Raw genomic sequence first — 18,070 nt, 5'->3', positions numbered from 1 at the left:
CAAAACCAAACTCACTGCTGACTCATAGCAACTCCCCAGTGGGTTGCCCAGACTATAACTGTTTACAGGAGTAGAAAGCCCCTTTTTCTCCCACAGAGGTGGTTTCAAACTGCTGACCATGCGGATCACAGTCCAATGCATAACCACTACACCACCAGGGCTCCTCTCAAAGTCTCTAGCAATGACATATTATACACCTAATCTTGACTTAAGGAGCCCCTGCTGTCGTGGTTATGAACTGGGCTGTCATCCAAAAGGACAGCAGTGCAAAAGCACCAGCTAATATTCAGGAGAAAGATGAGGCTTTCCATTCCATAAAGAGATAGTCGCGGGCACTATCTCTAAACTAAAGGGTAGAACTACCAGGTTGCATGCAAAATCAGCATTATGGGAGATCCCGGAGCATCCTTCCCCCAACCCATCACTCCCTACCCATCAAGCCCTCCCATGGAGTGTGGTAGGTTCTGCATCCTTACCATGGATTTCTCACCACTGCAGAGATCATGGGGATTATGGTTTGTGGTGGGTACCACCTCTCATCACCCACTCTGGTTGTCCAAAGTCTGACCCATTTCCATAAGCCTGGTCAGCCAATTTCTCTCATTTGCTCCCCACTTTCCTCCCCTTCTCAGCACCTTTCAAGCCCTAACTTCTCTGCCCACACATCCCATTTGCCACTTGCATCCTCAGGGGAAATGGGGATGAGTCGGGGAAGTTATCCCAGAGCTATTTGGCTGCTGTTACTCAAGTGACCTTGGTCATCCCCAAGGGCCCCTGATATCATCTGTGTAGCCTGTGGAGGGTATCTCTGGCCCAGCTGTGACTCTGTAGGGCCCAGATTATTAGAGGTACTACCTGGGACTTTTTTCAAAGTTGGCATAAATGTGGGATAGCAAGATAGTCTGTAAGAGAAATATTGTACTCTTTTCCTTATACCCCTCAGTTAGTCTTACTTCTGCACGTATACATTTTATGCTTACCCATAAATAGTCCTTATGTGAGATCTAAAGGTCATTATGTAGTAAACTTTTTGGTAACTAATTTTCCTGAGTTCTTGCATTAGGTAACAGTTGCTATGCAGCCTTTTCCCTTGAAAGTCATTTGGGCCAAATATAAGGGCTTTATGTTTCTTTCTTTGGATATCTAAATATATGACATAAGATAAAACATTACTGTTGAAAAACCTCATGACAACCTGATCTTATTTCTGTTGTGATTTTGTCTTTGGCTGGATTGTCACAGAACGTTTTCCCTTCTTTAAAATCTAATCATGTTATTAGAATGTCTTGTTGCTCATTCAGGGTTGTTTTTCTCATGTACTCAGTGGGCCTTTAACATGTAGTTTTATATCTTGAGGATTTTACTGTAAAAAAATCATATACAAGCTCTAGCTTTTTTATTTTTTGGAGTCTTCTCTATACTACAGTGATTATCCTTTTCTTATCTTCTAAATTTGTAACTTTCTATCAATTTTTTATCTTGTTTCCTTTTTGGCTTTTAATAATTCCTCCTTTGCAATTTCTATCTTATGACATAATCAGTTATGTGTTAAATCTGATTTAGACTTCATTTCTGAAGTGATTTTTTTTCATTTACGTGTAATATTAACACCTTTCTAGATTTTGTACATCTGCTTTGAGTTTTGGTTAGTGTCTTTTTTTGTTTTCTTTTTTAGGCTAAGCTGTCGTTTTCATCTATTTTGTAGGCATGCCTTTGTGGCATGCTTCATTAGTCATCTTGATACAAAAGCTGTTTCTCTGAATTTTTATCAGAACAGGGTGGTTCAGGATAGTCTTTTAGACTTATGTTTCCAAACTCTTAAGACATTTTCTTAAAGTGGTAAAATATTTCTTGAAATAATTTTTTTCCCATACAGTTTTCTAGAACCAGTTTTCTTTCTTTTTTTCTTTTTATACCTGTTTTCCTTACACTGATGGGTTTTTGGACCTGACTCTGGTATTCTATGGCAATTCTTTTCCTACCAACTTCTCTACTGTATGGGGCTCTGTTCTGAAAGGAGGCATGGGCTGCTTAGTTTGAAGATTCAGAGAACTGAGTTCTGCTAGGGACAAACCCAAGAAACATTCACCAGGTTTGTACAAGGGAAATTCAAAAAGTAGTGCTACTAGGATACATTTTATACATAAACCCAAACCTAACCCACTATAATCGAGTTGACTCTGACTCATAGCAACCCTATAATGCAGAATAGAACTGCCCCCCTTTGGTTTCCTGGAGCTTTAAATCTTAAGGAGAGCTCAAAGCCTATTCAATCTCCCATGGAGTGCCTGGTAGGTTCGAATTACATACCCTGCAGTTAGCTCATTATACCACCAAGGTTCCTTAAGTTTATATATGTACCAGTTATTTGCAAACAAGCAAATCCACTGCCATCAAGTTGATTCAATCTGATAGCAACCCAATAGGCTAAAATAGAGCTAACCTTTTGGGTTTCTGAAGCTATAAATCTTTATGTAAGCAGAAAGCCTCATCTTTTTCATATGGACTGAATTAAAAGAAAACCTCAAACTTATTGCCATCAAATCCATTTTGATTCAAAGCAACAATTTAGGTCAGGGTAGAACTAACTAACTGCCCCTGTGGGTTTTGGAGACTGTAACTTTTTTACAACAGTTTTTTTTTTTTGGCATATAATCCACATATAATGCCTTCAATAATTCAATCATATCAAGAAAAGTTATAGGATCAATTTTGGAACATTTTCTTTTTTCTTGTCCTCACTGTTATTATCTCCCTATTTTCCCCCAACCTCCCCTGCCATACCTCCAGGAAACCACTAATCTAGTTACTGTCTCTATAGATTTATTTATCCTGGATTTCATATTCAAACACAGACACAGACACACACACACACACACACCAACAACAGTGTAAAACAAAAAAACCTTTGATCAAAAATAAAGTAGAAAATATTAAACACTAGAACAAATTTGAATGGGTCAAAAAGAAGATCAAATAACAAGGTGTTAAATTAGTCACCTAACTGCATCTGTAGGAACCCGCTTTCCAATGGACACTGCACAGTTGCAGCCGATTGCCATCCATGGTCTGTGGTCAGAAGAGGTTAATCCACAAGTACTTTCCACCTCCCTTTTTTTTAACTGGAACAATTTTTAAATGGGTCAAAGGGAGATGAAATGATATAACATTTTATTCTAACTATATCTGCCACAATTGACTTTCTTATGCTCTGACTACAAGGCTATGCACATCCCTCTACTATGGTCAGAGGGGATTCAACTAAGGCTTAATGTCTGCGTGGACTCTGCAAATGGATTTTGGGCTTCCAGCATCATCCATAGCCTTGTGAGATCCAAGTGTTCACTATTTAAGCTCTGATACCATTCCCTCCTTCAAATTTGGATTATATTATTTACAATCCTTGGATCGTACAGGCTGTTGTGCTTCTTCCATGTGAACTGAATTGACACCTCACTTAGATGGCTACTTGTTTGAAGACAATCTTAAAGAACCCAGATGCCCTTTTTTTCTGATAGGTGCCAGAGAGTTCTTTTGACACACTCTGCTACAGTACCCATATCTTTGGTTCTCTTTATGAGATCATGCATCAAGCAGGCCCATGTGAGACTAACTATTTATGGAAATAGAAAACCCTGTCTTTCTCCCATGGAACAATGGTGAGTTCGAACTGCAGACCTTGTGATTAGCAGGCCAACAGCTAACCAGGACACCACCAGGGCTCCGTGGAGTCAAACTGCTGAACTTGCAGTTAACTATCCAATGTATAACCCACTGCACCACTAAGAATCCTATCATTCCAAAGTGTGAGGGGGTACATCAAAAAACCAGAATTTTTTTCCCAAAGCTATATAATTTTTTTACAAAACAACCTATCACCTTCAAAGTACTCTCCATTACACTTAATACATTTGTCAAATCTGCGATTATATTCTTAGAAACATTTTGAAAACTCATTTGTCTGGATGACAGACAGCACCTTCCTCATTTTTTTCTTCACCTCTTCTACATTGTTGTCAAGTTGCTGTCCTTTTATGTCTCTCTGCCTTCTCAGAAACAAAAATAAGTCACTTGGAGTGAGGTCAGGTGAGTAAGGTGTGTGGGGCAAGAGAGGCATGCTGCTTTTTGCCAAAAACTGGAACACTGAGATGGCTGCATGATCAGGTGCATTGTTGTGGTGGCAGAACCAGTCACCCGCCTGCCACAATCCAGACCTTCTTTTGTCACACATTATTACTTTTCAGAACCTCTAAATAGAAAGCTTGATTAACAGTATGACCTGGTGGAACGAACACCATGTTGAGATTTTCATCCATTCGGGAAGTTGCCAGATGTCCAGAATGAGGTTTGTCATCAATCAACATTTCACCTTTTTGAAATGAGAAAACCACTCTTACACTTGAGTTTTTCCTGTAGTGCTGTCCTATAGGCTGTGTTCAACACCACAACAGTTTCTGTGGCATTTTTCCTGAGCAGGAAATAAGATTTCACAGCTGCACACTGTTCTCTTAAATCGGCCATTACAAAAAAATGAGGTTTGAGTGAAACTGCTTTTATGGAAAAATTTACTGTGACCAGAGGGGATGCCAGAGGGCATTCCTAGGGGATGCCACTGTGTGCACCAACTCACAGCAAGTTGCTTGATGCTCACTTAGTAGGAAAAAAAATGTGTGCTATGCAAGCTCTGCTTCACCCAGCACAATTCTGATTTTTTGGGGTTCCCCATTGTACATTTAAATATGTCTGATCAGTGGATAGGTGCAGAAAATTTTCTTGGTAAATACACTATCTTAGTCTCTATATCAAAACTTAATTGTCATCGAATATATTCCAACTGATAGTGATATAACCGGGCAGGAGAGAACTGGCCCTATGGATTTCTGAGACTAATGCTCTATAGAAACAGAAAGCCTCCTCTTCTACAGCAGAGGAACTTGTGGTTTGTCAGCAGTCCCAGTAACCCTGTCTGCCATCAGGGCTCCTCAGATACCTGCACTGTATCATGGATTATGGGCTAAAGAACAAAAGTTTAATGGCCAGGTGAGCACTGGGTAAATTTTTTTTTTTTTAAAGAGGATGGCAGGCAAATAAGCTTGGAAACCTATGAAACTAGAGGGAAACATCAAAAACTAGTAGCTTTACTTTGTCTTTTTAATGAAGGTATCTGATTTTGTAGAAATACTTTAACTTACTTTCATTTATGGTAGTAGGCACACATTAAAATCAAGAGCACTATCATTGTAAAGCATAGGATCATTCAATTCTATGAGTAGAATTTAGAACTTTTAAAACATTTAAACCTTACATCCTCATAGTTTATTGTTATTAATCCTGAGTTTAATTAACTATGAGGATGTAAAGTCAGGATTAGTAACAATAATTTCCTTATCTGTAAGAAAATTGGTGATTTTATCAGTGTTGTTCACTTAATTCTGGTGATTTTTAACTTAAGGGTGTATGACTATAATATCCCCATTAGTTGTTCTTAAAGTTTAGGGAAGAGTCCTAAGCCCCAGCCCCCTTTTATACTGCTCTCTGTGATTTTGTTTATATTAAGCTGTTAATTTTGTCCAAGATAGTAGTAAGAAATTAGAGAATCACTACTAAGGCTTATTGAATATTTTAAATAGAATGAAGAGAAACTTCTGTAACAACTTCTATTATTCTGGTATGGAAAATGTTATTATGATAGTCTATTTGAAATACATATATGAGATTGTTTGATTTTTAATTCATGGTTAAAATGTTCTTCTGACATAAAAGTGTTTATTTATAAATGGATCATTTTATCATAAAAAAGAAAATACAGTGGTTTAAGTTAGGTTTACCTACAAAGATAAGTAAGCATAGGTGAGTAGCCTTTCTTTATTTTAAATAATTATATATGCTAAATTAGAATTCTCACATGTTTATTAAATGAAAACTTTATGAAACATTTGGCTCCTTGATATTTATATATAAAACACATATTATAAATTACTACACTTAGGTTTTAAACCAAGGAGCAAAAAAGATACAGAACATAAGATAATAAAATCAATAATAGACATGAAAGTTAGACTTTTAGTCACTAAGAGTCCCCGTATGGTTCATAACTCATTGTCACCCGTTATTTTTATAAATGTCATCTATATTTTAATCCTTAATAAAAATAATTAACATATATTATTTCCTTCACTTTAAACAGATTATCCACACCTAATTTAGGTAATGGCCACATGGCACTATAGTTTTATAGATACTCTAAGTAATAATTATACAGTTTAAAGGTATATTTTTGAAACTCCTGTAGATTTCTTACTAGAATCTCCTAGTACTACTCTGTTTCCCCGAAAATAAGACAGTGTCTAATATTAATTTTTGCTCCCAAAGATGCGCTAGGTCTTATTTTCAGGGGATGTCTTATTTTTCCCATGAAGAAAAACATGGTGCACGTTTATTGTTTATTGTTTTATTGAAAGAGGCCTTGCACTCCCTGTCTGCACTGAGGCCAACAGTGAAGCCACGTGGTGGCCCGCCACTACCGTCCAGAGTCCAGAGTTACAGGAGCTTTGGGGGGCCTTGTTTTTGGGGGGATGCTTTATATTTCAGCGAGTGGCAAACCTCTAAGTAGGTCTTATTTTCGGGGGATGTCTTACTTTCGGGGAAACACGGAAGTGACTAGGTAGTATGCTTCCGGTAGGAAGGTCTGCTTCTTTTTTGTTGACTGCTGGGAAGAGGAGTTGAACTAGATGATCTTATATTTCCTTCCTGAGCTATTTCAATTCTAAGTTTCTAGAAGGGATCATCTTTATGTGTAGCATAATTAGAAATTCTTAAACATTGGGTGGTAGATTAGTCCCATTCAAGTTAAAATTTTAGCTTAGGGCATTTAATTAATTACATGTATTGCTTACTTTAGGGTCAAAACCCAGTTAGAAAATGTGACATCCTACCTGTTGTGACATGTTTGACATTGAAATTTCTGAGTTCTCCTGGAATTCTGCCTGTTGCTACAGATATACATAAGTCCAAACTGTAAGTCCTCTTCATGGGTAGGTTGACTTTGAAGTTACAACTAGGTATACATTGTTTCTTTAATTACCTATTAGAATACCCAAGATTTCCAGCAACTATTTTTTTTAATTATAATTTTGACATTCATGAAAGATTTTATTTAAGGGACAAGACAATTAGGGTCAAACAATGGAGGGCTTTTATTTCTAGAATTGAGAATTTTACTCTATAGCTAGAATAGTGAATGTTTTCTGAATATGGAAACAGTAAAAGTAAATACACTTATCTATCTTTTAAATCTCCACTTAGTCCTCTTAAATATCTCTAGTGTCTCCCTTCTTCCCTGCCCTGCCCTTCCCCGGATTCTCCCCTTGAAACCTCCTGCCTGTGCTATGGCTGCATTCTCCTTCATCCGCTGTTCTTGCTAGCCTGGTTGCTTCCCAGTGCTGGTGTCAGAATAACAACTAGTGCGTTTCCTCTCACACTATATTTATTCTCTGATTTTCCTGCTCCGTTGTAAGCTGAATTACCTCCCTAGTATCATTTGGGATGGAGTAGCCATAAAACTTATTGAAAGAAATAGAAAAATTTTGCCTATCTTGTACTTCATAGTTTCAAGTATACTGCTAGGTACAGAATGGCTCAATGATTATAGCCCTTGTAGTAGTACAGAATTTTCAGAAGAAACCCCTGGCTATGGGCAGAGAGACTCCTGATTGGTGGTGGTGCTCTTTTATCAGTCAGGGGCAGAGCAGACTGGCAGTCCTTTGTTCATCCTCGCTTGATGCCTAGATCGTGGCTAGAGCTGTTTAATGCCTAGGGCACATAAAATAAAAAGTTTTTCAGAAGAGCCAGTGATGCTTTATAAAATTTCATATTTCCACTTTTTACTTACGTCATATTTTGGTTTATCGCCTTTCCAATGGCTCTAGCTGCTGTTCTTGCGTTCTCATCTAGTAGTCCAACGGGAAAATGGACAGCAGTCCTTTACTATGGGATACAAGCAAAAGAAGAAAACATTCTTCTTTGTAGAATAAACTTAGAATCTTACAATCTAAGATGGTGTATATAGTTAGTGTCACTGGGGAAAAAACACAAGCTACAGCTAAGAAGACCCAGAGAGAAAATGCTGAAGGAACAAGGTGGAAATACGACTTCAGTTAAAAATAATTTTAAACAAACATTTTAGAAGAAAGGAAAAGCACACATCGCCACCGAGTGATTCCAATTCTTAGAGACGTGAGGGCACCGAGGAGAAGGCCCCACAGGTTTCAGGCTGGCAGTCTTTACAGAAGCAAACCACCATCCCTTTCTCTCAGCCGGGGGCTTCACACCACCAGACGTTTGGTTTAGCAGCCACCTGCCTTAACCACTGGCTGCCTCGTATGGATCATAGAAGATATATTAAGGTTATACAACCTTGAAGAATACAAAGAGCAAAAAAGGAAGTTGCTTATCTAATTCTACTAGAAATTATTCTTTATAATTAAGACAAAGTTAGGTAAACTTGTAAAAAGCAAAAGGAAATAAGTTGGGTCATTTTTTGGTGTGTAATTTTATGTAATCTTCACTTACATATTAATTAATTCTGTATCTGAATCTGTAGCCTAGAGCTTCAAACAAGTGTATTCAACCTCCACTTGAGTGGCTGAAACTATCCCCCAATGACCTTATCCCAAACTGGATATAACATTTTCTTGCCTGAACCTGTGCTTTTTCATGAAAGTTAATGGTATTACATCTACCAGGAACTTAGCCAAGCCTGTGTGTCCGTATTCTTTCTTTTGCACCAATATCATCTTTCCCAGTGCTGTTCAGTTGATGCGGACTCAGAGCTACCCTGTGTTTCCCAGAGTGGATGGTGATCCTCCCTGGGTGGTGCTAGAGTGATCCAGGGTGGCTGCTAAAACAGATGGCTACACTTTATCTTGGATTATGAGCTATAGTATAAAAGCTTTTAATTGCCAAAGGAGTGGTGAGTGACTCTTTTTTGCCCTGAAAAGAGGGATGGTAAGCCACGTACCCCTAGGTCTTTACTGGAGCAGATTGTCTCCTCCTCCTTCTGCAGAGCAGCTGATGGGTGTGAGCTCTTGGCAATCAAGTGATCAGGCTTATTATAGAGAGACTAAGTAACTGGCCCAAGGTCACAGACAGTGTAAGAGGCTTTGGCATCACCAAGACTGACTGTGTATGACTTCAAAAACTCTTGCCTCCATTTATCATCTACTATCATAATTTGAAGTTTTCCAATTATATAAATATCCCAATTATGTAAATAATTAAGTGAGGGGCTGGAGGGGTAAGTAAAACATAGGCAGAGTTATTTGCTATCCTCAATATCCATGGAATTGGTTCCAGAACTTTCCTGGATGCTTAAGTCCCTTATATAAAATGATATAATATTTGCATATAACTTATGGCCATCCTTTGGTATACTTTAAAATAATCCCTAGATTACTTATAATATTTAACACAATGTAAATCCTATAGCACTTTAGACTCCTTGGTTGGCCTTTAAGGGTGTGCTTTAACCACTTAGTTTCTGTTTTTCTTTCCCTCCTGAATATTTCAATCACAGATGGTAGAATGCGCAGATTGAAAAAACCACAGATAGGGAGGGCCAACTGTATTTAAAGCTTACTAAATAAGAGTAGGCACTGGGTTAGGTATTCGTTATTCATTATCTCATTTAACTTTTAATGCAATCCTGTGGGTATTATCATCTGTCTTTTGAGTATCATTGTTATATTCTTGGATAACTTGGATGCTCCCATTTTAAAACACTTATTCAAGATCTTGTATTAGAACCTTTCTTCATGCTTTGGATTATTTTCTTAGAATAAAAAATTTAGAATATCTCCAATTTCCTTCTACTTGAAATGCTCCAAAGCTTCTCTAATCACAACTAACAACCTTTTCTTTTCTATGGGTATGAGGAATTCATTGTTGCAGAAATTCAGGGGGGAAAAAATTCTTGATCATAACATACAACATATATATTTAATTGGTTAACTTTTAATGAAAGGCAACTTCATTCTAAGTTTTCAGTTGCATTAGTCTCTCTACATATCTGCATGTACTTGAAATTGTTCAGGTGCTCAGTTTTTGTCCCGTAGATGACTGCTTGATTTGCATGTCTGTATTTGGGTTTAAGCAGCTCTTGGCATTCTTACAGGTTTGGGTTTTTCCTTTTCTGTGACTTTCAATTCTTACCTTGTAGCCATTTTTTCCCATGTGGTTTTTGCCTTTTTCTGTTGATTTGAAAAAGTCCTTATTTATTCTAGACTAATTCCGTTACATTTTTCATATACTGTAAGGGCAAGATATGACAAAATAACAATTTATAAATTATCAAGGGCTCATGAGGGAGGGGGGAGCAGGGAGGGAGGGGAAAAATGAGGACCTGATGCCGGGGGTTTAAGTGGAGAGGAAATGTTTTGAGAATGATGAGACGAATGCGCTTTACACAATTGATGTGTGTATGGATTGTGATAAGAGTTGTATGAGCCCCTAATAAAATGATAAAAAAAAATGGTTCTCATTCTGTTTAACTTTTTCTCTATAGTGTTTTTTCTTTTTTTATATATATAGTGTTCTTTTTCAAGAAGAAAAAGTTAATGTAATCAAGTCATTACTATTGCTTATTTTTGAAAACTTAAAAGGTCCGTAAGGCCAAAAGGATATCTTTTATCTTTAAAAAAACAAACTGTAGTTAAATCTTTCATAGTTAAGTCTTTAACCCATGTAGAGGGTGTGTCTGTGTGCTGGAAGGTAATAATCTAGCCTTACTTTTCAATCTATAATAGGTCTGCCTCTTTCTTCAGAACTCTTCTAGAGTCAAAACCCTTTGAGAATAAATTTTAGGAGTCCCTTTTAATATGCGATGTAGTTCAATTTCATATTAGCAGTTTTATTCTTTGTGTGTCCTCTCTGACACCCTACAACCTGTTCCCACCACAATGTAAGCTGTAGGGGGTAAATATCATTTTGTTTTGTGTGTTGATATGGCCCAATGGCATATGATGCTCAACAATATTCGACAATATTTGTTGAATGTTGAATGAAGGTAGGTTATATGCATTCAGTTTGCCCTAACAGAAAACTTGCCATCTGTCAACAAGACTATGTGCTAATCAGCTCTGCCACCAACTAGCTTTGTTTCTTTATTTGGGGAAGCCATTCCCCTTCGTCTTCGGTAAGTTACTACACTCTTATAACTACCGTCTCCATCGAGATACAGAATGTTTTCCTCGTCTCAGACATTTCTCTGGTGCTCCTTTGTGGTTAAGCCACCTGGACATCCAGCCCCGGGCAACCAATGGCCTGTCTTCTGTCACAATATTGAGCTTTCTTTGTTCTAGAAGCTCACATTACTGCCATTGTCCAAGTCCAATACGCTGTCTTTTATAATCAACTTTTCTTCACCAGCTTGTTTTCGAGTGTTTTTTTTATATGCTGAATCTATTATTACTTCATTCTCTTTAAATATTATTTCATTATATGGATAAACTTTATATATATTTCCTTATTTTTCATCAATTCACTTGCTAAAGTCTATCTGGATTGTTACCATTTGAGGTCTATTTTGACAAAAGCTAGTAGGCACTAAATGTACTCATATACAAGTTTTTTTTGTGTTAACGTAGGCTTCTGTTTGAAAATCTAAGACTGAAATTGTTCGCTCATATACTAAGTGTGTGCTTAGCTTCATGAGAAACGGTGGAACTGTTTCCAGGTGAAGTATTAGTGTACACTTCCACAAGCCATATGGGAGCGTGCCAAGACTGCCCTGGCCTTGGTTCTGTCAGTCCTTTACGTTGGGCCCTTCTAGGGAATTTGTAAGGAGCCCTGGTGGTATAGTGACTTACACGTTGGGCTGTTAAACCACAGGTCTGTAGTTTGAGATCACCAGAGATTTACAGCCGCAGAAACCCAAGGGGGCAGGTCTTATCGAGTCACAATGAGTCAGAATTGGCTTGACCGCCGTGAATTTTAAAGTTGAGTGGATTTGTGCTAGCAACTCATTTGTGGTTCAGATTTCCATTTCCCTGGTGACTAATGGTGTAAACATCAATGAGCATCTTTTAATGTGGTGATTGGCCATTTTTATATTTTCTTTTATAAAGTGTTCAAATCCTGTGCCTATTTTTTTCTTTTTTATTAAAGATTTATGAAGCTCTTAATATATTTTAGATACAAATCAGATACAAGGATTATTGTGTGTGTGTGTATATATATATATATATAGAGAGAGAGAGAGAGAGAGAGAGAGAGTGTCAACTCACTACCATTGAGTTGATGTTGACTCATAGTGACCCTGTCTTATAGGACAGGGTAGAACTGCCCTGTCTTTCACATGTATATATACATAAACACATACACACACCGTATATACTCGTGTATAAGCTGAGTCTTTCACCACCTTCTTAGGTAGCTTTTGTGGTAAAATTATGTGCCTCGGCTGATATTCAGGTCAACTTATACTTGAGTGTATACGAGTATATGTTTATATACTCACACGTCTTTTACTTTTCTCTTTTCATAATAGTGTCTTCCTACAAGCAGAAGTTAAAATTTTACTTTTGATCATGTTATCTGTGAATAAAGACTGTTTTACTTTCACTCTTAATGTATCACTTTTCCTTGCTTTGTTGTACCGGCTAGCACATTGCAATTTTTATCGTTACCATTACCGTTCATCTCTGTTCATGATTAGTGCTAAGTTTGTTTTATTTGTATATTTTATCCATCGGTCTATTAAATCACGAATGAGTGTTAAACGTCCAAAAGACTTTTTCTGTATGTCCTATGCAAAAAAGATTGTGTGTAGGGAAGATTATGTGAAGGACTTTCAATATTTGTTGAAATGTTAAATTAATTTGATTGATTTGTTTATTGTTAAATTAACCACAATACTGGGATTAATACGTTGATCATGATATAGTATCCTTTTTGCACGTGACTGAAGGATCCTGGTTGGCCATGTTGGTTAGGTGTGGGGCTGCTAACTGCAAGGGTGGTGGTTCCTGCCCGCTGTAACCACAGAAAGAGGAGGCTGTCCGCTCCTGTATAGCTGAGCAGTCTCCAAGGGCACTAGGAGTCAGAATTAACTCAATGGCAGTGGGCTAATTAGAATTCCAGGAATTTGAGAAGGGAAATAACCAAAGGAAAAAGCAAAAGCAAATATTTATAGAAATAAGGACCACTTTTTCAGGATTGCTGAAAAATTCTTATAGCTCACATCCAGAGCTCCCAGTAAAAGTCAAGCAAAACAGGTTAAAAAGAAGACCCCACTTGGCCTTATCTTTGTGAAAATTCTCAAAACAATAAGACAGAGAGCAAACCTTATATGTAGCCATAGACTAAAAGTAGGTGTGAGTGTTAAACTGACAACTAACTTCCGAACTCCAACACTGGAACCCAAATGGAATAAAAGTTTCCATCGTTTTAAGAGAAAATAGCTGTCGACCTGCAGTTAATTAACTCTTGAAGGAAGAAAAGACTGAGATATAGTCTTTTGTAGACATTCAAAGGCTAAGAAAGTTTACCATCAAAAGCACCTATTACGTAAAAGCAATTTAGAGTGCTTTCCATCAAGCAGAAAAGGACGGAAAAGTTCTGAAGCGCAACAATATATCTTAAGGATATTGATAAGTAGGATGAGTAAGGCAAAAATATTACTACAAATTCATAGAAACCTTTACTTACCAACAATAACAGTGTGAAGGAACTGTTTCTTGACCTATCGTCCATCTAGCTCTATACACTAGAGACAGTGTGTCCATCTCTGACTCTTCCCTGAAAGAATTCTGTACTCTTACAGACGAGGGGTACCCCCCAAAATGCGGAATTGCGCTGAGCAGAGTGGAGCTTTCGGTGTGTATGTATTTCTCCCACTAGGCGAGCATCAAGCAACTCTCGCTGAGTTAGTGCACCCACTGGTGTCGCCTGGGAAAGGTTCTCTGGTCAAGAGAATTTTTCATAAACGCAGTTTCACTCGAACCGATGGCCGATTTAAGAGAACAGCATGCAGCTGTGAAATTTTGTTTCCTGCTTTGGAAAAATGCCACCAAAACTGTCGTGATGTTGAACACAGCTTACAAGGACAGCACCATGGGAGGAACTCAAGTGTGAGTGGTTTTCTCGCTTCAAAAAAGGTGAAATGTCAATTGATGATAAACTTCATTCTGGACATCTTGTCAACTTCCCGAACAGATGACAATGTCAACAAAATCCACGAAAATGTCAGCAAAATCCTTGTACTTGTGCTCGAAGACTGACGACGGACCACTGAAGACGTGGGGAAGTTATCTGGACTATCTTGGAGCTCGGTTCAGCAAATTTTAATGGAAGATTTGGGAATGAGAAGGGTCGCTGCAAAATTTATGCCTCCAGTTTGACCAGGAAAAAGAGCGTGGAGTGGAAACATACCAAACTTTGTAAGAACAGTTCCGACGCTACCCAAACTTTTAGTCCAAGGTCATCACTGGTGATGAGACATGGTGCTATTCTTAATGACTCGGGGCAAACATCAATCAAGCCAGTGGAAGATGCCGTTTTTTGATGTGAGGGTGTAGTGCATTTGGAGTTCATTCCATCAGCTCACACTGTTGATCGCCCTTTCTATTTAGAGGTTCTGAAAATATTGCAAAACAGTGTGCGACAAAAAAGGCCTGGTTTGTGGCAGACGGTACTGGTTTTTGCCACCACAACAATGCATCAGCTCACACAGCCTTCTCAGTGGGCCAGTTTTGGGCAAAACCCAGAATGCCTCTCCTGTCCCAAACACCTGACTCAGCTGACCTTGCATCATGTGACTTCTTTTTATTTCCTCAAATGAAGAGGGACATGAAAGGACAACAATTTGATGACTTAAAATAGGTGAAGAAAAAAAACGAGTGAAGTGTTGTCAGATGAGTTTGAAAAATGTATCCAAGAATGGAATCACAGATTTGATAATGTTATTAGTGTAATGGAGAGTACTTTGAAGGTGATAAGTTTGTTGTGTAAAAAAATTTAAATACATAACTTTGAAAAAAACATTCTGGCTTATTTTGGATACCCCCTCATAGTACAAATACCTACAGTAGACTAGATAATGCACAATTATTCAAAAATGAAGTGAAAACAAATATACTCAATGATCATAAATATGAACTAGATCTGAGTTACCTTTGATTTGTGTGTATATATATGTAAAAGTACAGTGAGGAATCCTGGTTACGTGTTAGGCTACGACCCACATGGTTAGCACTTGGAAACCACCATCCGCTCCGCAGGAAAAAGATGGGCTTCTGCTCCAATAGAGTTCCAGTCTCGGAAACTGACGGGACTCACCCTGAGTCAGCATCTACTTGCTGGCAGTGAGTGAAAGTCACAACGAGTTGCAGCCAATTCAACACCACTAAGCAGATCACAGTAAAACGTAAACTCTGACCACACACAATATGAGTAAATTTCAAAAATACGGTATTGAAAACAATCACATTAAACCAGAAAACATACAGCACTATTCTAAGTATATATAAAACTTAAACAAAATGTTTTTAAAGCGGGTGTGCAGATAGGACATAAAAGTAAGAAGCTAAAAGAGAAGTTTACACGAAATTAAAGGAATTTATAGTTGTAGTGGAGAAGAGGGGGAGTGCACTGCATAGACATTTACTCAGGGCCAACATTCAGGAGGAGGAGGAATATAAGCAGGAGACACAGGGAGGACGTGGGATAAGTGATGTTACACTGTGGGGAGTTGCAATTAAGAACATGAAACAAAATGTGCAAATTATTGAATGGAAAACATCTGCTCTCAAGATCTTCAACTAATTTACCATGAAAAAAATAAGGTACCATCTATGTATTTCAAATATATCCTATGTTGTTGCCATCAATTCAGTCCAACTCATAGCCACTCAGTATAGAACAGAGCAAAACACTGTCCAGTCCTGCACCATCCTCACAGTTGTTATGTTTGAGTCCATGGTTGCAGCCACTTTGTCAATCCACTCTATCCCAGTGAGGGCTTCCTCTTTACCTCCACTGTACCAAGTATGATGTCCTTTTCCAGGGACTGGTCTCCCTGGCAACATATCCAAAGTACATGAGGCCACGTCTCACCACCCTCACTTATAAGGATGTAGTTCTTCTAAGAGAGCTTTCTTATTTCTTCTGGCAGTCCGAGAGATCTTCAGTCTTCCGTATTCATTGTCCAACTCCCACATGCATAGGAGGTGATTGAAAGTACTAAGGCTGGGTCAGGTGCACTTCAGTCCTCAAAGCGATTCCTTGCTCTTCTTCAGCACTTTAGAGAGGTTTTGTGCAATGGATTTGCCTAATGCAATGTGTCATTTCATACCCTATAGCAAGCATCAAATTTAGAAGTTAAGATTGATGAAGGCTAACTGGGGAAAAAAAACCCAATAAATCTCCTACAGCAAATATTCTTTAAACTTTTAAAATCTCTTCTAAAATCTGAAAAAAAAAAAAAAAAGGAAATTATGCTCATTTTTCCTATGTCTGGTAAACAAGTTACTATAAAAGTCCTAATCAGGGCAATGAATGTACAAATGTGCTTTACACAATTGATGTATGTGTGGATTGTGGTAAGAGTTGTATGAGCCCCTAATAAAACGATTAAAAAGAAAGAGAAAAAAAATTTTAAAGCGAGAAGAAAGTCCTAATTAATGCAGTAAGAAGACACGGCCTGTCAGTTTCACAGGCAAACAACTGATACTCGAGATTGCTCGATATGTCCTCTTTTCAACAGAAACAAAAATATTTTTAAGACACAGGAAAATAAATACCTTGGCACTTAACAAAATATTATAGTTTTTCTACATACAGAGTTTTCTGGAGAAAAATTATAAACTCAAGGCAGAGAAGCCTGCTCAGAAGGTTACGGTGACTGTTTTCTGGAGGGGGATTGCAAAGGAGTAATCGCAGTAGATTTTCCGAAATGACTCAGGATGGTCACGCAGGCTCGTTGTGAAAAAGTTTTAGGGAAATGGAAAACTGCAATGGAGAGAGAAAGGCCGGGAAGTTGCACTGAGGATTTCCTCCCATCACTACAGCAGCATGATCTATTCATTCCTCAAGAGTAGCATGGTCTACCCTACTAGAAACTTCACCCTATCCATCTTACCACCCAGAGCTTGTCCCTTCAGCCTTCCTTTTGGCTTCAAAAGTCAAAGGACTCTGAAAATGCACATGATTTGAGTGCATATCAGCTGCCATACTGTTTTTATATAATAAAATTCCAAGAACTGCTCAGGCAAGGGTTAGAGATATGTAGAGCTAGATGGAGGATATGCTGGGGGGAAGCTTCACGTGCGATATCTTTAAGAAAGGTTCCCGTGTTTTGTAGCAATACTTTTGAGGTGCCAGCATGTACCTATAGGATAAATCTTGAAGTTTCTTGTGGCATATGTGTGTACATTTCTTTTTTTGAAAGCTATTTTCAAATTGGTCTTCATAGGAGTAGTGCTAATTTATACCACATCATATGTTCCAAGCAATCCAACAAATGCCGTTTTTATAAAAATAATTTTTGTTGTAAATTAGGTGAGGGTTTACATGTCAGATCAACTTTGTATTCAACAGTTTAAACTGCTAATGAAACTCGCCAATAGTTTACCATTCGTCTGCTCCTTGATTTCGCTTCTCCCTCTTTCAAAAAAATCATGTTATTGGGGGCTCTTTTAACAATCCATACATCATCTTCTCCCTCTTATGGTCCACTGTCTTCCATTTCACCAGACCAACAAAGGCAGTGTTGTTGTGCTTTTTGTCTTTATGATTCTGACAGATGCAAAATGTTATCTCCTTTTTATTATCGTTGTTGGGTGCTGCCGAGCCTACTTCAGTTCAGCACAGCCCCGTGTGGCAGAGTAGAACTCTCCTGTAAGGTTGGCTAAGTTTTAACCTTTACAGGAGCAGATCACCAGGTCTTCCACCCCTGGAAATCATAACCATTGTTCACCGAGTGCTCCTTATTAAATATTAGGCATTCTGTATCCATATATACTCGAGTATAAGCCGGCCCGAATATCAGCCAAGGCACCTAATTTTACCACAAAAC

The 18,070-nt window shown here is 38.1% G+C and overlaps 1 protein-coding gene and 1 non-coding gene across 5 annotated transcripts in view; both read left to right on the top strand.

Moving 5' to 3' along the window:
- The window catches only part of ZMYND11 (zinc finger MYND-type containing 11), a 115,337-nt gene that overhangs the window by 40,363 nt on the left and 56,904 nt on the right, over positions 1-18,070 (top strand). The gene's annotated exons all lie outside the window — the stretch shown is intronic.
- LOC115869598 lies at positions 7,682-7,825 on the top strand. Its single transcript, XR_004046269.1, has one exon. It is a non-coding gene; the product is annotated as a small nucleolar RNA SNORA48 (small nucleolar RNA).

This window comes from Echinops telfairi, unplaced genomic scaffold, assembly GCF_000313985.2.
Source record: "Echinops telfairi isolate 266 unplaced genomic scaffold, ASM31398v2 ScPeMD7_31;HRSCAF=116, whole genome shotgun sequence".
NCBI classification, from domain to species: Eukaryota; Metazoa; Chordata; class Mammalia; order Afrosoricida; family Tenrecidae; genus Echinops; species Echinops telfairi.
Note: the sequence above shows the minus strand (reverse complement) of the source record. Positions and strands in the feature narration are given on the sequence as shown.